Genomic DNA, 21053 nt, shown 5'->3' on the forward strand with positions numbered 1-21053 from the left:
CCAAGAATGCAAAAAGTGGTTCGTATTAACTTCAACAGACAACTTATAGGACAATATTCCTTTTTTGGCTTTTCTTATTACCTTCCAAATTGTCCAAGAAATGAGCTTGGGCGTTGACTGCTTTTTTTGAGCACGTCCTGGGTTAGAACTGTGACAAGCCCACTCATGTGCCTGTCTGTCCCCTTAAAAGTCTTTCCTGATGAAGGCTCCAGTTTTTCCTTTCAAAATGTATCAGAGACCAAACCAAATCTCCCGCGGCCCTCTCCCCCAAGCTACTAGGCTTATGAACAAAACCTCTCTCATTCTCTTTTCTTAATCTTAAGAAGTGCTGCAGAGCAAAGCTGACCGGCTGCGTTTTTGCAGCCCCATCTCTGATCCTCTCTAGTCTCCTATCCACCTACCTACTCTCACCTGACGAAGATAGAGCCTGCTTTTTGCCCTCCGCACCCCGAGCAAGAGTGAACCGTGCCTCCGTCCAGCACAAGGGGCTCCGTGAATCCAGCCCCTCCTGGATTTTTAAAAGGACACCGCGCCGGTCGGTCATTGCCAGGCGCCTCCGCAGAGTTTGGAGCCGATAAGAGAGCATCCCTCCCACTGGGCGTGCAGTACGGACAAGCTGAGTACAATCGGATTTTTGGCTGCCTCTTCCGCTAGGGTGGCTGGGGGAAAGGTGCGTCCTCCAAGTGTTCACAATAGAACCTCTGACCCTCTGTCTCCTGTCTCCGTCTCTCCCTTCCTGCTCTCTGTCTCTCCTCCTCCCCTTTCTCCCACTCCCCCCACCCCCTTTCTCTCAAGATGTGGGAGCTCCCCTTCTTTTCCAGACCAGAGAGGGGCGCCTTTCCTGCTCCCTCTCCCCCCTCACCCACCGATTTAAAAAAAAAAAAATGAGGGAAAAAAATCCTACCCGGGAGTAATAGCGAGCGGATCTGCTCGGCGCTGAATGAATGGAAGCTGCCGGGCGGGCCTGCGCGCACTGCCGCTCTGCCCACCATGAGGTCGCCCGGCGGCCTGTAGGGCCCTCGCCAGCCCCTCGCCCTCCTCCCGCCCCGGGTAGAAGCAGCCGCCGGCTCCGCGCCCGACGCCCAGGCCGCGGTGGCCGCGGTGGCCGCGGGGAAGGTCGGAGGGAGGGTGGTTTCCTCCCGCCCCACACCCAGTCTCCGAGCCGGATATATAGAGTGTCACGTTTGGGAGCCAAAAGACGAGAGCAGCTTCGTTGAGACTGGAGCACTTCCCGGAGCCCCAGGGAAGGACTGGGATTTCGAGGTCCACTAGTTGAGCAGCCCCTCGCCTGGAGGAGCAGGTACTCGGGGTCGCAGTTCGGCCGCGCGAGCGCCCACGCCTCTGCCGGCGAGAGCCGGCCGGCGTGGCCCGCAGGCAGGGCGCGGCGGGGTCGAAAGCGAGGGCGGGGCGGCCTCGAGGCCCCGAGGAAGGGTGGGCGCAGGGACAGGCGGGAGAAGTGGGATTTCCGCGGCTCTGCCCTGGAGCTCCCCTCGCAGTCCGCAGTCAACCGCCAGCGGGTTAGCGCGCTGGGCGCCGGCATCACTAGCCGAGGTGGGGCGCGCGGGGGCGGGAAGGGCGCGCGACGGGAAGGGCACGGTTGGGTTAACGCTGGAGTCCCGCCGTGGCCGCGGGCCCATGGGGCAAGAGGCACCGACCAGGTCTCGCAAAGGCCTCCTCGGCCCTCCGGGCTGTTCCTGGAGAGAGCAGGCCACGTGGGGCGTGGCGGCTGCCCTCTCTGCGCGCTAGACAAGTCGGGGCGCGCTTCCCGACTCCGAGCCCTACCCTGGGCTGTGGCCGCATGAATCATCCTACTCGGGCCTCGCTGCTTACCGACCCCTAGACTGCAATGGGCCTGGGCGGCGTCTTACACCATCAGGTGTGTTCCACCTCTTCTTGCTGGGCCTGGGCGTCTTGGAGAGAGCAGGTAAGCGGGTACCAGAAGATTACCACAGGTGCGGATGGGCTTGAGGGAAGCTGCTCACTCACTCTTGGCGTGTACGATAACCCGCGGGGCAATTCCGTGCAATTAAAGGACTAAATGACCATCTTCCTCCTAGAAACCCTAGAAAAACATCCCACCTACCAGCTTCCTACTCTTTCACCTCTAGGGATGGGTAGAATTATGAACACTTATTCTTCCATGGATGGGCTTCTAAGTGTGAGCAAAAAAGATTCTTTCTGGACCTGCCAGAGCTTTGGCGGTTGGTTGAATTATGTATTGCCCCATTGTGACATGAACAGGGACGAGAGTGGGGACAGCAGAGTGACCACAATCTCAAGTGAATCGTGTTTTCCTACTTGTTAGAGGCCGCATCAAGAAATGTTTGACACGCTGTGCAAATGAAAATTTGAGAATTACCCTGAGGTTTCAATTACCCATCTCTCTGTATCCCTATTCATATGAGTTGGAGATTTGGCTGAGATGCATATTTAATGGAAAAGGACAAAGAGACTAAATACAGTTTTAAGTCAGCCACTCAAACGGAAGGAGCAGGTCTTAAAGCAAAATCCATTTTAAGGGCTATTTGTATGTGAATCTTCTAGGAGATGGGATCGGTTTTTACCAGCCAGACTCAAGACTCACAGCATTTCTTCTGTTGTATTTTCAGGGTACAGGTCTTTAGAGTACTCTTTTCCCTTTTCTGAGAGCATCTTCTACACCTGTTCTGTTAACAAATTCCTACCTTACTCCTATTTCTGAGTTATAGTTATCTATAAAATTGATGTAAATCAGCATGAGCTGGTAAATCTTACAGTGAGACATTTCTCCTTAAAAGAGGGAGTGTGACATCTAATTGCAGAAGAGGGAGAAGCTTCTGTTAAGGTGGTGAAAATAAATAAAATACCTCATATCAGGGTCATGTTTGGGTATCACCTTGGGGTTTGTGAAGAAAGTCATCTTGAACGTCTCAACATCACCTTGAATGTCTCATCATTTGCTTTACTATCATCTGAAAATGCAATCAGATGTTACTTCTTTCTGGCAACATCTGGGCAGCCCTAAGAACTCTTTGTCTTTGTGTTAATACTTGTGTGCCTATGAAAACGTACGCATGAACAAACACAACCTCTGAAGGAACATTGGTGTACACTGACACCAGCATGCCGCCTCTGCCAGTCTCTTGTGACATTGTGTTTGGTCTCTTTGAGAACATTCATTACTCTTGAAGAGGAATTCTTAATGCTTTATTTTATTTTCTTAACAGAGCACTTAAGGATCTGATAAAAGCTACAAAATATGAAAAATAAACTTATGCGTATTAGCATAGAATTTTGTCTATAATTTCAGGAGCTCACAGCCTCTTGGATACCCAGTCACCCAGATGATAGAGGTCCAGAGACCTCAGGCTAGGCCAGCTCACAAGGTCCAGTACCCAGAAGGGCCCCATACTTGGTTTAATGTTCTGCTGTCACTGTCAGCTGTCTTAGTAATTTTTAAAGAGGAGCTTCAAATTTTCATCTTATACTGCTGCTGCTGCTGCTAAGTCACTTCAGTTGTGTCCGACTCTGTGGGACCCCATAGACGGCAGCCCACCAGGCTCCCCCGTCCCTGGGATTCTCCAGGCAAGAACACTGGAGTGGGTTGCCATTTCCTTCTCCAATGATTGAAAGTGAAAGTGAAGTCAGTCGTGTCCGATCCTCAGCGACCCCGTGGACTGCAGCCTTCCAGGCTCCTCTGTCCATGGGATTTTCCAGGCAAGTACTGGAGTGGGGTGTCATTGCCTTCTCCCATCTTATACTAGACCCTGCAAATTCTGTAGCCAGTGCTGAGCCCAGGTTCATAAGCCTATTCGGTTACTTCCTGAATAACAGCACTGTCTCAGCAGTCCTACGTGGCCGGTAAATTCTCTGATACAATCTGAAAGTTAGCTGCCGAATGCTTCTGCCACTAAGTCCTTCTACACCCAGTTTTCTCATTGATAAACTAAACATAACAGACAACATCTACTACTGTATTCATCTTAACAGGTTGTTGTAAAAACATACAGGTAAAAAGAGCTAATAATTGTTAAACTGTCTGCTTACCTTGAACAGTTGTATACTAATAAAGATGGTATTATTACACATTTACTTTTCTACTCCATGTTTCAGAAGTAGTTTGAGGAAATCTGGTTAAGTATATCAAAAGGGTTGCAGAACTTTTATAACCATTATATTTTGGTGGAAGAAGAAAATAAAAAGTAGCTATGGTTTTTAGTATTTTAAGTATTCCTTAAAAATCATTATTTGAGCAAGATTGGAATTGGCAACTAAAAGTACAGAATACCTTTCTGGATCCCAAAGATACTTATAGAATTAAATTGATATTTGGGGGAAGTTCATCCAAAATTGAACAATGAACAACTGAGTCATTGATTGAAATTATTTGAGAAGGTAATCCTTTCTGCCTCATTTAATGTTTGCTGCTGCTGCTAAGTCACTTCAGTCGTGTCAGACTCTGTGTGATCCCACAGACGGCAGCCACCAGGCTCCCCCGTCCCTGGGATTCTCCAGGCAAGAACACTGGAGTGGGTTGCCATTTCCTTCTCCAATGCATGAAAGTGGAAAGTGAAAGGGAAGTCGCTCAGTCGTGTCCGACTCTTAGCGACCCCATGGACCGCACGCAGCCTACCAAGCTCCTCCATCCATGGGATTTTCCAGGCAAAGTACTGGAGTGGGGTGCCATTGCCTTAGATACTCGTATTTTCAAAACCTTGAGCAAAGCACTCTTTTTAAATGTTCAGGGAGATACCTGGCAATGTAAAGTACACCTAGTCACTTGACAGGTTATCTTCACTTCCTGTTCCACTGCGGGAGGAACTGAGAACCCTTGGACAAGTCCTTTGTCCTCGCATTCCTCTCTTAGTCACTTCCCTCTGACCTCAGAACTTATCCTTACCACAGCTTTCATTCCCAGCATGGTGGCAACACACTGGTTGAGGAAGAAATAGACTGAAAGGAAATGGGTCCTTTCTGAAAGAAAGGAAATGGCAACACACAGGGTTGAGAAAGAAAATAAACTGAAAGGAAATGGGTCAGACTTCCATATTAAAGTCTTAAAGTTGAGGCGTTAAAAGAAGGTGGATGGGGACTCTTTCATTCAGCTACTCTGTGCAGAGGCATGCTGTGAACTTTAGAGTGTTAAGTAACAAGTCCTGGCTTCCATAGATTTATGACATCATTGGCAAGACCGCATATGTAAATATAAGTTGTTAATTAACACACCTGATAAGTTGTTACAAGTCAGTATGAGATTAGGCACCAAATGAACGGTACAGAAAATAAATACAGTAAGTTCCTAAGAAGAGAGTAAAGTAAACCAAATGGTTGGTGAAGCTTGAGTTACATGAGTTGGTCCTTAAAGTTCCCCTTCTAATAGAGATAAATGAATGAGGCTTTTGGCTGATAAGTGTGCAAAAAATGGAAATCTGAAAGGGTGTAAAGTTTCACATAAGAAAAAGGCAGGAGATAAAAAGAACTTTCCACTGGATAATTTTAATCATGTAATATGTAATTATTAAGCCCATTCTGTGACCAGACACGAAAGACAATTTTCTTGCATTTAGTATGGAATAAAACAGATTTGTAAGATCTTTTGGATCTTACAGACATTAAAAAATAAATACATAATAACACATTGTTAGAAGTAGTATGGAGAAGAACAAGGGGCTGTGAAAAAAATGGGCTGATTCAGATTTGGTGCTCTGTGAAGGTCTCTGAAAAGGAAAGATTTAAATTGATATTTGAAGGAGGCACAGGGATTCACTTGGCAAAAAAAAGAAAAAGAAAAAAGGAGGGAAAAGCCATTTAGGTAGAGGAAATAGCAAGTAGGTAATCTGTAAAGAGAAGAAAAGCTTGGAAGTGTTCAAGGGATAAAAAGAAGGCACGTGTGTTGGAAAAGGGAGTTTCTGAGAGGCTGGACATGAGTGTGTGTGTGTGTATGTGTGTGTGTTGTGGAGGGTGGGTAGGCAGGAGCCTGGTCATGCAGATCGTCACAGATCTTGATAAAGATTGTGAATTTTATTTTAATGAGAAGCCTTTGAAGACTTTGAAGCCATAGGGTAATTTACATTTTAAGGATATCTTTGTAGCTGAAATAAGGAGAATGGACTAGCAGGATCAAGAATGAAAAGTAGAATACAGTTAGGACACAGCCAGCGACTGTGCTGATAGGGGAAATGGAGAAAAGTGTGCACACTTGAAGTGCATTTCACAAGTCGAATTGATAGACCTTGGTGAAAGACTGACGATGAGAGGTGGCAGAGGAAAGAAGTGTGAGAAGAAATTCCTTCAGTAGATACTGCTGAGTTTTTATAACTCAAAACTATTGTCCTTGATGCATAGAATTTAGAGTTTTCACAGAAGAACTGAAAAGTGACGTGGAAACTGATAACACTGCCTGGTACCTCTGAAAAATATGCCAGGATGTTGGAAATGGGGTGAGAGAGAAGAAAATAATATGCTTTTCATATTATCCTTTGTAATATTGAGATTATTTATAAAATGTGCACACACTTTATAATTTTGTAAGAGGTTACCACCACAACAAATATGACTCTTGCTTTTCTGACTTGAACACATGTATAGCATATGGGATAGTCTAAAATGACAAAAACCCGGATAGAAAGGCCTGATCCTTGTGAAAGTGATTGCTCTATAGCATAGCGTACTCCCTTGCTTAGAAGCTTTCCATTCTTCCACCTTTTCTGTATCAGTGTTTCCCAGAAATGTATTCTATGGATCATTAGTTTCTTGGGATGTTAATAATAGTCAAGTAAAGAAAAAGAAAAGCTTCCTGATCATGTAAGTGTACGCAACAATTTAACCCAATTAAGCAGTTTTATTGCAGGAGTCCTTGGAGCCTTTAATACACTAATAATGCACTTTAAGAATCATCAAGAAAGAAGAGGTATTTTATGCCACATTTCCTAAACTTATTTGACCTTGAAATGCTTTTTTTGGCAGAACATCTGACAGAGTCAGCATTAGCCTAACACGCTTTGGGAAATGCTGCCCTATATTAATAGATTAAAGCTCTTAACATCCACAGCTTTCTATTAACCATCAACTTCTCTTATCTCTTTCATGCAACTTAGTTGGAAGAAAGCAGAAGACCAGAATTGAATTGACTCTGTTAATAAGCTCAAAATTGATGATGAAAACAATTCCACTGTATGAATCAGTTATAAAATGATATTCACAAGCAAGATCTGCAGTGTGACTAAAAACAATTAAAAAAAATTAACTTCTACTTTCCTGGCAAGGCTATGCAGGACCTCTTGAGGGTACATTCTGTCAAGTTTAGATGTACCCATGAGGAAGCTGATGCATAAACAGTGGGGAAGGGCCTCTCGTGTCCCATGGTAGTTCTGAGCCTTAGTTGATGTTTGTAGTATATCCCCAACAGGGTACAGTGTGAACACATAGGATGTCTGCGGGAACTGATTTTGCAGTGAATCTCGTTCATCTTTGTTCCTGCTTCCCAGTGTATTTGCATGGTGGTGGGCTGAAGGCAGAAGTGCAATTTATGACCCAAGAACAACCAACAGAGCAGAACAGAAGAAACAAGTTCACACAGCTATGGACTCTGGCCAGGGCTTCATCCACTCAGTGCTCTAGCCAAGGGGTCTACAAACAGTGACTCGAGGGCCAATTTCGGCTCCTGCCTATTTTACTCTATCTATTGAACTAAGAATTGTGTTTGTATTTTAAAATGGTTTTTAGAAAAGCAAGAATAATGTTCCATGGCACATGAAAGATTTCATAAGTTCACATGTTAGTAGTCATAAATAAAGTTTTATTGGAAATCAGCCAGTGCCATGCACTAATTCATCCTATTATCCTATTGCAGATGCTTTGGTGCTCCACATAATAAGTAGTTGTGATCTGCAAAGCCTAATATATTTACCATCCGACCCTTACATAAAATATTTGTCAGCCCCTACTCTAGGCTATTAACTCATTGGCTGTAAAAATTTTAATAGACTTCTTTTATATATTAGGGGGTAGTCAGTTCAGGCTGCTATAATAAAACACCGTAGAATGGGTTGCTTATAAATAACAACAAAAACCTGTGTTTCTTACAGTTACGGAGGCCAGTGGTCCAACATGAAGGCACCAGCAGATGTGATGTCTGGTGAGGACCACTTCCTGGTTCACAAATGTCCTTCTTTCCATTGGAACTTCACATTGTGGAACTTCACAAGGGAGTTCTTAGGAGTCTCTTTTATAAGGGCACTAGTCTCATTCACCCGGAGAAGGCAATGGCACCCCACTCCAGTACTCTTGCCTGGAGAATCCCAGGGACAGGGGAGCCTGGTGGGCTGCTGTCTATGGGATCCCACAGAGTTGGACATGACTGAAGCGACTTAGCAGCAGCAGCAGTCTCATTCTCCAGAGTTCTCATTTCATGACCTAATGACTTCCCAGAGACCCACCTTCAAATACCATAAGGTTAGAGAGTAGATTTCAACATATACATTTTCGAGGATTCAAACATTTCAGTCTATGTCAAAGCTGGAAATACAGATAGGTAAATTGATAGACTAGAAGCTCCTCAAACATTGTCATTGGAGTTATAACAATGTCATTTATTGTGGATGACTAGTATAGCTAGTCATTGGAAATGGCCCTGATTCTGGGAAAGATTGAGGCAAAAGAAGAGGGCAGCAGAGGTGGAGATGGTTAGATAGCATTACTAACTCAGTGGACATGAATTTGAGCAAACTCCTGGACATGTGAAGGACAGGGAAGCCTGGCGTGCTGCAGTTCATGGGGTCACAAAGAGTCAGACACCTTAATGACTGAACAACAACAGTATAGTTAGTGTTACCTGCCAATGGAAAGAGCAGAAGATAGTTTTGAGGTGATAGCTTTTGAAAGTTACTCAGACATTTAAACTCATGTAAAGGATGGGCTGTCAGATAAACATACCCAGGGTCCAAGAAGTTTAGGGGGTAATTAACCCTGATATTACTTAGTTGTTGAAGTCTGCTGCTGCTGAGCATGGGTTTCCGGTGAGTAGTCACCTTTGATTTTTATTTCAGTTAAGCAAATTTGTATTTTATTAATGCATCCTTTTTGTGAAGAGTGATGGTTTAAGGGTGACAGTCTTAAGTTTGGGATGACAACTATACCTTTCATTATCCCTGCTGCTGCTAAGTCGCTTCAGTTGTGTCCGACTCTGTGCAACCCCAGAGACAGCAGCCCACCAGGCTCCCCTGTCCCTGGGATTCTCCAGGCAAAAACACTGGAGTGGGTTGCCATTGCCTTCTCCAATGCATGAAAGTGAAAAGTAAAAGTGAAGTCGCTCAGTCGTGTCCAACTCTTAGTGACCCCATGGACTGCAGCCCACCAGGCTCCTCCGTCCATGGGATTTGCCAGGCAAGAGTACTGGAGTGGGTTGCCATTGCCTTCTCCATTCATTATCCCTACCCCGCACTTATTGAGTAAGGATTTTTGGTACAAGACTCCCCAGGTACCTTCGTACATAACCAGCACAGCACAGGTACAAATGTGAGAACAGCTGGTCCAGTTGCTTCTGTGGGACTTAGAAGATGGAGATGGAGGCTTGTACTTAGGTCTGTCACTGTGGTCACAGAGTCTATCCAGAGGTCAGTATTCTGGGGGAATCAATCAAATAGGATGAAATACAGGGCTTCTTGCCAGCCACATTCATCAGGGCACTTTGCATGACTAATTCAGAGACCTGGCTTTAAAAAAAGGATGCTTTCAGGTGAGATCTTCATTCAACAGCCAATTTTTCCACTTAACACTGTATCAAAGCAAAAATAATATATATTTTAATATATATTATAATACATATTTCTTTGTGGAACCAACAATGTGATTAAGTAGACAGTGAAAAAAATCATCTTACTTTAATCAACAGACACTAGGAATAGCATATATCTATTGTCTTAGTCATGGTTTATTTTAAAACTCCTAGATAATTCTGTATCCTTTACCCCTGAAGTCCAGCAAAAGCCCTTTCTAGCAGCAGCTGGCAATGCATCTCCTCTGGCTTTTGGACATGCTTTCTAATGCATTTTAGCTTCCAAAGCTCCTCCAGAGATGGCCCCCATTTGTTGAAGCACACACTTGAGGGAAGGACGAGAAGCTCTGCCTTGTGAATCTGTGTAGAAAAGGCCAAACTCTGACCTCTCCTTCCGCTTACCCACCCATCCACCTCAGGGGAGATGCTGGGTCAATAACATTCACTGGTGAATAACAGGATGACCACAGGAGGCAAGAATAATATTTTCTGAGCCAAGAAATGAGAAAAAAAGTCATTGTGAAAATGCTCCACATTTTAGATCATTTCAGAAAAATGGTGCTTTATTTATCACAGGTCAGTGAGAGGACACATTCCACAAAAGTCAGTGCAAGTTCCCAGTATTTTTGAAGGCAAGATAGTTGGAAATTAGGAAGGCCATTAAACTATGTGTCTGGTCCCAATATATTTAAAACCACTAAAGCATTTCAAATAGAATTAGATTCTCTAATATTGTTAAGAAACTGGAATAATCTGCCCAGAAGAATTTGATAACCTGAATAAAAGAAGCTCTGTATAACAATTCACTATGTGTGCATGTATTAAAGTTTTGTTTTCAAGAAAGAACATTTAATACTAAATAATGTGTTGGTAATAGCATAATTTTATCCAATAATAAAATCATTTTAGAGATAGATAATACTCATTTAATAAAAATGGAACTATTTGTCTAAAAATTAAGAGAAATTGTCCAGTTAATTCCACGTGAAACATAAATGTAAATAAGATACCCTGATAAATATTAATGAAATCAACTTTATGTCAGTCTGTGTATTTTTAGTTCTATTATGCTATAACTGTTGTCTCTTTCTGAATTGACTAGCTTCCATTGTGTTTTACTTACACAAGACCTTCAGGACATATCTGTTCTGAAGATAACTGTGTCTTCTGAAGGATGGACTCTTACTCTTTCACCAAAATGCTTTGAGAACATTAGATCTACTTATAAAACTTCTCCAAGCTGCAGGAGAGTCTGAAAGAGTTATTTGTTCTTGAACTGAGCAGTTTCCTTCTTTCTCAGTAACCTGGACTTGTCAAACCTCTTTCCTTACTAGAATTTTGACATTACTTCTTTCTTTTCTTCTTACTATTTTGGTCCAGTCCCACCTGAAGCAGTGGTTATGCAAGTACACTGAGTGCACTGCTGATCACAGGATTGCACTTTAGATAAATTTAGGTCTCAGTTTCTTTTAGGACAGTGAAACTTTCTCAAATTAGCCTTCCCCTGAACTCTTAGACATTCTATATGCTAGCACATGTGCCATCTAATCTACCATACATAATGGTGAGCAAACAGCTTTGCCTTAACTCTATTCATATTCTAAGTTGTAGAATGTTCAAGTACTGTATCAATATTTGATCTAAATTTGTCATTTTATAATAAGGAACAAGCCAGTCCCAAAGACCTGAAGTGACTTGTCACATATCTATTTAATGAATAAGTGTAGAATATTATCCAGATCTTATGACTGCAAATTCCATGATAATTCTATTTATTCATTCATTCAGTTTACTGAGCATCTACCATGTGTCAGATTGGGTATTAGGCTCTGCAAATATAGTGGTAAACAAGTTATAGTACCTGCCATTAAGTTTTAGTGCCCTCTATTCATTGAACATTTTTTAGCCAGTTAAAACTTTGGAGTTTGTGAAATCTTTCAGCAGACCCTCAGTGTAAAAATATAAGATACTCATATATTTTTATTTCCTGTTCTTTCCCCTCCTAACAAGCTTCAGCAAATGATTTAGCTTCCCATGACCCTGAGCAGTTAACACCAAGAAGAAAGTGATGGGAAATGGAATTAAAATGAATTAAAGTCCACAGGGAAGATAATGAAAATTCTCCCTAAGGAATAGTGTTCTCCTGTATCCACTATAAGTCCTGAGGATTGACTAGCCTGTGTCACTTTCCTCTTAGTCACTCACTCTTTCCCCAAACTGCCATGGATGGAGATCAGTCTTCATGCTTCCTCCTTTCCTTTCTGCCTTTTAAGATAGATAACACAATCTCTTTGTGTTTTAAGTAGTTAACTGCTAATCATAGTGGGAAAAAGAAATGGAAGAGCAGAAACAACCAATGTGAGCAAGTTATAGTTTCAGGATGATACCTTTGAGTCTTGGTGTAGGGCCAGTAGTTAGGCACTGACTTCCTGTGTGATGACACGTGGACACCCCAGTATCTTCAGCCATCCAACTTTATTTCTATAAGTGAGATCAAAAACCAATCCTCTGTTTGAAAAAATCCTCACCTATACTCTTAAGTACTTCCCTCATAGTTCAGTTGGTAAAGAATCTGCCTGTGGTGCAGGAGACCTGAGTTCTATTCCTGGGTCAGGAAGATCCCCTGGAGAAGGAAATGGCAACCCACTCCAGTATTCTTGCCTGGAGAATCCCATGGACAGAGGAGCTGGCAGGCTACAGACCATGGGGGTCACAAGATTTGGACACAACTTAGCAACTAAACCATCATCACCATACTCTTAAATCTAGATGAAGGTATTTGTCTGATGGGACATTTATAATTTTCAACAGATTTTCACAGGGGTCATAATCAAAGCAAGATGAGGAACCACTGCCTTAGGAACAATCAAATGACCATTTTACCTCCTTGAAGACCTCCAGACTCAGGAAAGATCCCTTCTGAGGATTTCTCACAAGGACCTTAGAGCTGTTCTGGATGGTTAGGTTTTGTAGATCCATTTTCAATGTGTCACATAATCCAGAATGTTCCATTGTTCCAAAACAGAAAAAGGGATCATGTCACCCCTTGCCTAAAGCCTCTGCTTCTCAACCTGAGATGCTAGTTGAAGTAGGTGTGGGTGGTAGGCCTCCCTAATGCAGAAGCACTTTGAGCATCACCCATCCTTCCTGCATCTCAGATATCTGGAGACTCGAAAAAGCGAGGTGTTGAAAGGTTGGTTCCTTCCCAAGACTATGAGAGAAGCAATTATTTTAAGCCTCTTCTCAGTTTGTAGATGCCATCTTCTCTCTGTATCTTCATATCCCCTTCTCTCAGGTATGTCTGTGTGTCCAAACTTCCTTTTTTTATTAGGATACCAGTCATATTGGATTAGGAACCCATTCTACTTCAGTACGGTTTCATCCTAATAAGTTACCTCTATGATAATCCTATTTCTAAATTATGTCACATTCTGAGATACTACAGTTGAGGATTTTAATGTTTGAGTTTTAGAGGACACAATTCAACCCATAACACCCAGGAAACTAGTACTTGATTCTTCTTTACCACAGTGGAATGTGGTGATGAAACTATCTACAAGGCACTTCAGTGTTACTCAAACAAAACAAAAACTCCACAAAAAGCAAAGAAGAGCAAACAACATGAAACCGAAACCAAAACCAAAAACAGAAAAAGAAGAACACTCCCAAACTGTACATTTTAGATACGGATTAATAATGAACATGCTGCTGCTGCTGCTGTTAAGTCACTTCCAGTCGTGTCTGACTCTGTGCGACCCTATAGATGGCAGCCCACCAGGCTCCCCCGTCCCTGGGATTCTCCAGGCAAGAACACTGGAGTGGGTTGCCATTTCCTTCTCCAATGCATTAAGTGAAAAGTGAAAGTGAAGTCGCTCAGTCGTGTCCGACTCTTCATGACCCCCTGGACTGCAGCCTACCAGGCTCCTCTGTCCATGGGATTTTCCAGACAAGAGTACTGGAGTGGGGTGCCATCGCCTTCTCTGAATAATGAACATAGGTAATAACTATTTTCTTCTTTCTTCTCATGTGTTTTTAATTTTTTTATGAGGTACAACTTACATGTGAAAGAGTGCATGTGTCATAAATATAGCAAGTAGCTCTCAGATTTCAGGTTCCAGATTATAAAGAAAAACACTACCAGCTTTCCACACACTGCCATCCTGTCATCACCTATTGCCCCCCAAAGTATCCATTATACTGACCTCTAAGTCATTGATTGGTGGGTGATGGTGGTTTAGGCACTAAGTTGTGTCCAATTCTTGTGACTCCATGGACTGTGGCCTGCCAGGCTCCTCTGTCCATATCCACAGAATACTGAAGTGGTTGCCATTTCCTTCCCAGGGGATCTTCCTGATCCAGGGACCGAATCCACCTCTCCTGCTTTGCAGGTGGATTCTTTACCAACTGGGTCAACCAGGGAAGCCCAAGTCATTGATTAGCAAGGTTCAAAGATAGATTAGTTTTGCTAGGTTTTGGAATTTTATATATAAGTAAAATACAGTGTGCATTATTTTATGTCCCGCTTATTCACTCAGTGTTATGTTTTTAAGATTCTTTCAGGGCTTTGTGTATTCATTCACATTGCTATCTATTATTCCGAATGCGAATATACCACATTTAATTTATCTTCTGTTGATGAAAAGTTGGGTAGTTTCCACTATACAGTTCTTGGGAATAGTGCTACTAGGAACTTTATTATGAATGTCTTTTGCTGAATACATGTACAAGTTGCAGATGGGAATACCTCCATATGGAATTGATTTATGTAGAGAGCTTTAATAAAAACTGCCAAAGGGTTTACCAAAGTGGTTTTACAGTGTATACTCCCAGAAGCAGTAGTCAAGAGGTTCTACTTGTTCCATTTGTCAATACAAATTGACATTTCTTCGTGTGTCCTTTGCCTGTTTTTTTCATTTTATCCATTTCAGTGCGAGAGTAGTTGTATGACATAGTACTTTTACTTATATTTTTCTGGTGACTGACGGTGGAGCACCATTTTGTATATTGGCCATTTGGATATCTTTTCTTGAGATATGCCCAAGTTTTTGTTCATTTGTTTACCAGGTTTATTATTTATTGGGTAATTTTTTCATGATTTGTGCATATACTTTATCTATCTTGGGTGCAATTCCTTTATTAGATGTATGTAATTTGAATAACTTCTTCCAATCTGTCACTTGCCTTTTTATACTCTCATTAAAGCTTTACTGAGCAAGGCTTTGCCCACTGGAGCAAAACCCAGTTTTCACCACCCAGTCCCTCCCATCAGGAAGCTTACAGAAGCTTCTTAGCCTCATCCACTAGAGAGCAGATTGAAGAAGCAAGAAGAACCACAATCCCACAGCTAGAACAAAAACCACATTAGAGAAAGTTAATCAGAATGAAAAAGCAGAGAGTTATGTCCCAGATGAAGGGACAATATAAAACCCCAGAAAAACAATGAAATGGAGTGGTGATAGGCACCTTTCAGAAAAAAGAACTCAGAATAATGATAGTGAAGATGATCCAGGATGTCAGAAACAGAATGGGGAAGATGCAAGAAATGTTTACCAAAGACCTAGAAGAAATAAAGAACAAACAAACAGAGATGAACAATATACTAGAAGGAATCAATAGCAGAATAACTGAGGCAGAAGAATGGATAAGTGACCTGGAGGACAGAATGGTGGAAATCACTGCCACAGAACAGAATATAGGAAAAAATAATAATAAAAGACAGCCTAAGAGACCTCTGGGACAACATTAAATGCACCAACATTCATATAATAGGGTTCCCAGAAGGAGAAGAGAGAACCTGAGAAAATATTTGAAAGCATAATAGCTGAAAACTTCCCTAACATGGAAAGGAAATTGTTGTCAACCAAGTCTAGGAAGTTCAGAGAGTCCCAGGGAGGATAAACCCAAGGAGGAACACACTAAGACACATAGTAATCAAACTGACAATAATTAAAGACAAAGATTAATATTAAAAGCAACAAGAGAAAAATGACAGATAATATATAAGGGAACTCCCATGAGGTTATCAGCTGATTTCTCAACAGAAACTCTACAAGCCAGAAGGGAATGGCATGATATATTTAAAGTGAGGAGAGGAAAGAACCTACAACCAAGAATACTCTACCAGCAACACTCTCATCCAGATTTGATAGAGATATCAAAAGCTTTCCAGACAAGCAAACGTTAAAGAGAATTCAGTGCCACCAAACCAGCTTTACAGCAAATGCTAAAGGAACTTCTCTAGGCAGGAAACACAAGAGAAGGAAAAGATCCATACAAAATAAGCCCAAAAGAATTAAAGTGGTAATAGAATCATACATATTGATAATTACATTAAATGTAAATGGATTCAATGCACCAACTGGCTGGGCAGGGAAAACATGTATATGTATGCATTTCCACTTATTGCATCACTCAGCTTAACCCCCCAAATTGTATGTAAGTGTTTCATATTGCTAGGTTAATAATGTTCCCATTATGGCTTTATTTTTTGTCTGGCTACTGATTGTGAAAACTGATAAACATCTTTTACTATTGTGATCATGTAACTATTATTCTCTTAATACTATTGTATCATGAATGGTCAATGGAAAAATAATAGAATTCTATATCTCCAAAATTACAATTTAATAGAAAACTTGCAATCACTTTTTAAAATCCAGATGCATATCAGAATTATCTTGAAAATTTTTGAAAAATACAAATGCCTAGGTATTGCTATTTTTTTCTCCAGAGCTCCAGATATGTTTCTAATGAGCAGCCATGTTTAAAAACAACTGGACTATATGATGATCTTTCACTTTTGTGTAGTTTGTTTCACTTTTTCTATTTTATATTCAGTGCCCTCATTTCATTTGGTGTATGTTTTCCAATTTAATCATCTCTGTTTTTTTTATGTCCTTTCTCAAGCCTTTATCAAGCATAGTAGAAAAGCTTTTGTGTGTGTGTGCGTGTGTGTATGTATACATATAGTATGTATAATATATATATTTTAGAAATCTTATGAATTTTTGCCTGAGAAATTTATGACATTTTGATTCTACTTATTTGACTTAGTATGGATAGAATGCTAGATTTCTTATTTTTTTAAAAATAGATATTCAACAAGTAGCAAAAATTTACTGTATAGCACCAGGAACTATAGTCCATATCTTGCAATAATCAATAATGCAAAATAATCTGAAAAATAGTATATGTGTGTATGTATAACTGAATCACCTTGCTGTGCACCTGAAATATTGTAAGTCGACTATACTTCAATAAAATGTATACATTAAGAAAAAACAAGTCAAAGTATAAAATTTAAAACAAATTTGGGCCCTAGATATAGTGACTATGGATGAAGAAAATTGCTGTCTTAATAGCCTCATGAGTTCATTACCAAACATGTGGAACAACAATCAAAAGGCTTATCTTTGGTTTTTAAGGAAGATAAACAAAGGGTTTACGAGCCTCCATGGAACCTATACACTAATGTCTCACTAGTTTCCCCGGTTCGCTTCTATATGGAAGATAGATGAAGTAAGGAGAATTCAAAGATAGAGAGATTTAGTTGGCCTGTCATTCTTTCATGAATTCAATCAACATTTTAAAGTTGTTTGCAAACAGTAGACAAAACAGACAAATAAATAGCCAATTCCACATAAGCTGATGTTTCCTGGAGGCTCAGAGAGTTTGGCAGATAAAGGACTTTCAACAGAGTGAGGCAACAGTTGGGAACTGTTTCCCAAAAGAAGTCAGTCTGTGCTTTGGACAGGACAAAGGGCATATGGTTGGGTGAAGGGGGAATGGCCTCTGCCACTAGTCTACAAATTATGTGAACTAGGGTAAATCGCTTTAATTTTTCTGTGCCTTGGTTTCCTACTTGTAAAATGAGGTTTATAATAATAAGTATTGTTAAATTGTTGTGCTGACTCATGAGTTAATACAGGTAAACCATTTAGAAGAGTGATTGGCCCAATGAGTTGAGCTATTGTCATGTGGGAGAGTTAGAGAGTTACATGGGTCCTGCAGAGAGACAAAGAGGACCCTAACTTTTCTGGCATGAGGGACCAGTTTTGTGGAAGACAATTTTTCCACAGACTGGGGATATGGGATGGCTTCAGGATGATTTATGCACATTACATTCATTGTGCCCTTTAACTCTATTATTATTGAGGTGTGCTCAGCCACTCAGTCATTTCCAACTCTTTGCAACACCTTGGACTGTAGCCTTCTAGGCTCCTCTCTCCATGGGATTTTGCAGGCAATAATATTGGAGTGAGTTGCCATTTCCTTCTCCAGGGGATCTTCCTGACCAAGGGATTGAACGTGCATCTCTTGCACCTCCTGTATCGCAGGCAGATTCTTTACCACTGAGCCATCAGGGAAGCCAACTCATTTCTTGTGGCTTTAATTGTATTATTACATTGTGATATATAACGAAATAATTATACAACTCACCATAATGCAAAAGCAGATCATCAGGCACTCAATTTTCATAAGAAGCATGCAACCTAGACTCCTTACATGTGTAGTTCACAGTAGGGTTTGTGCTCCTATCAGAATGTTCTGACAGGAGGTAGACCTCAGGCAGTAATGTGTGTGATGGGCAGAAGTTGTAAGTACAGATGGAGCTCTTCTTGCTTGCCTTCCCTTCACCTCTGCTGTGCAGCCCAGTTCCTAACAGACCATGGACGGTTACCAGTCCATGACTGGGGGACCCCTGATTTATAACATATGAGTCCAATGTGAGAAGAGAGGGGAGAGAAGAGCAGACCAGGGCTCAGGAGTCTAAACTATTGTCCTGATTCTACCCACTGCTCACTCAGTTAGAAAATGACTGGATTATCTCCAAAGTTCCTCCCAGCTCTCAAGCCCTAGGGTTCTGTGGCTCCTGCTGAGGTAGGCTTAATAAATATCATTTGGGTTCTGGTTTGTTGTTGTCATTCAGTTGTTCAGTCATGTCTGACTCTTTGCGACCCCATGGACTACAGAATGCCAGGCTTCCCTGTCCTCCACTACCTTCCAGAGTCTGCTCAAACTCACATCCCTTGAGTCAGTGATGCCATCCAACCATCTCATCCTCTGTCACCCCCTTCTCCACCTGCCCTCAGTTTTGCCCAGCATCGGGGTCTTTTCCAATGAGTCAACTCTACACATCAGGTGGGCAAAGTATTAGAGCTTTAGCTTAAGCACCAGTGCTTCCAATGAATATTCAGGGTTGATTTCCTTTAGGATTGACTGGTTTGATCTCCTTGATGTTCAAGCGACTCGCAAGAGTCTTTTCCAGCACCACAGTTCAAAAGCATCAATTCTTTGGCACTCTGCCTTCTTTATGGTCCAGCTCTTATATCTGTACATGACCACTGGAAAACCATAACGTTGACTATATGGGCCTTTGTTGACAACGTGATCTCTTCTTTTTTTATACTGTCTAGGTTTGTCATAGCTTTTCGTCCAAGGAGCCAGTGTCTTTTCACTTCATGGCTGCAGTCACCAGTAGTAAAGAAATTTAAAAAAGAAAGAAAATTCTATTATGAGATTTCCAGTTGAGTGACTAGGTGAGCACTGATTCATTTCAAAAGAAATTGCAAGGCATGAAGAGACTGGTATATGGAGACTGGGGATGATGTAGCACAGATTCATGGATAGAATTTTTAGGTTGAAAGAAACTATTTCTATCATTTTAATTCAGGGTGGTGGAGAGGCAGTGCGTTTCAGTGGCTCACAATGATTATAGAAACAGAGGCTCAGTGATCAGGGCCCAGGCTTGACTCTTTCTGGAAGGTTACTTACGTGCTCTGTTTCTTCATCTGTAAAATGCAAATAAAATGCAGGCTGAACTGGGCACAATGGCCATTTGTAGGTCACGATGGTTGACTGTTGGCAATTTCACATGCTTCAACCTAGTAATAGACACTAGTAAAGAATCCGCCTGCCAATGAAGGAGACGTATGAGGTTCAGTTTTAACTCCTGGATCAGGAAGATCCCCTGGAGTAGGAAATGGCAACCCACTCCAGTATTCTTGCCTGGGAAATCCCATGGACAGAGGAGCCTGGCAGGCCACAATCCATCGAGCCACCAAGAGTCAGACATGACTGAGTGACTGAGCACTCATACACACTGAGAAATAAAAATCTAACAATCTAAAGGCAGCAGTTAATGCATGATAAGTTGCCATAGAAATAGTTTCCTCATTATTAAACCTCATTTAATTAAATTAAACCTCATTATTTACTTGTTTGGCATTTATTGCACCAGGTTTTATTTGGTAAGAACAATAGGCATTGCATAATGCCTCTATTTAAGCCTCTTTCCCTTCCTTAGATATAGGCCTTGGTTAAGCAATTAGTCTGTCAAAGTACCACTGTATTCACTTTCAGGATGGCTACCACTACCAGCTTGCTTGTTTCTAGTGCTTTCATCTAGACAGGCATGTAACTACTCCAAAGGGAATTTTAACATCAGAGTTCCTGGGTTGAAACTTTGTAACTTTGTCTACCTCTTTTCCTCAAACCACCCACTCCCTCCCCATCCCCGCCGTTGGCATCCTCAGGCATAGTTTCTACCTCCCTCAGAGTGTAATTCCACACATCATCTGAGGACCCTCAACATTACAGTCACCAGACTGGTCCTCAGGGAGGTGAAAGGAGCAGGGGTTTCTAAGAGTGCTGGAAGCCCAAAGGAGGAGCTAACTGAGGAATACTAGAGACTTAACAAAAACAGAACATTTTCTATTTGAAAAGCAAGAAGAAAATATGTCCTGAGTAAAAGCAGTATACCAGTTACAGTTCCTTACAAAACTGTTTACTGATCATTGCCTGGCATCATTTGTATATTAACTATGATTCATGGGGTTGGATTGAAGTAAGTCCTGCTGTGTGATTTGTCTTCTTTCTTTCTGGTGTGTTTTGAAGAACTCTTCATGTCGGTAAATTTACCAAGCATTTTCTCTTTGTCCTAGACTTTTATGTCTTGTTTAAAGACATCCTTCCCTGTCTGTTTTGCTTTTTAAGTAATCAGTTTGTAAACTTCTTCCTCAGTGAGACTGTGATTTCAGACTCAAGGTTTAGTCAGTTCAGTTCAGTTGCTCAGTCATGTCCAACAATTCTTAGGGGCTCAGCTTTCTTCACAGTCCAACCCTCACATCCATACATGAGTATTGGAAAAACCATAGCTTTGACTAGATGGACCTTTGTTGGCAAAGTAATGTCTCTGCTTTTTAATATGCTGTCTAGGTTGGTTATAACTTTCCTTCCAAGGAGCAAGCATTTTTTAAGTTCACGGCTGCAGTCACCATCTGCAGTGATTTTGGAGCCC

General features: G+C 41.7%; 1 protein-coding gene across 3 annotated transcripts in view; it reads left to right on the forward strand.

The window, feature by feature from the left end:
- Positions 1-404: 404 nt before the first annotated feature.
- FAR2 (fatty acyl-CoA reductase 2) overlaps positions 405-21053 on the forward strand; it is a 176058-nt gene continuing 155409 nt past the window's right edge. The window contains exon 1 of one of the 3 annotated variants that reach the window (XM_027541626.1): positions 405-670. The gene's annotated coding sequence lies outside the window, so the exon portion shown is untranslated. Of the gene's footprint in view, positions 671-701; positions 1301-1343; positions 1925-21053 lie in introns of those variants that run through there. The other 2 variants (XM_027541624.1, XM_027541625.1) reach the window with 2 other exon arrangements.

Source organism: Bos indicus x Bos taurus, chromosome 5, assembly GCF_003369695.1.
Source record: "Bos indicus x Bos taurus breed Angus x Brahman F1 hybrid chromosome 5, Bos_hybrid_MaternalHap_v2.0, whole genome shotgun sequence".
In the NCBI taxonomy this organism is placed as follows: domain Eukaryota; kingdom Metazoa; phylum Chordata; class Mammalia; order Artiodactyla; family Bovidae; genus Bos; species Bos indicus x Bos taurus.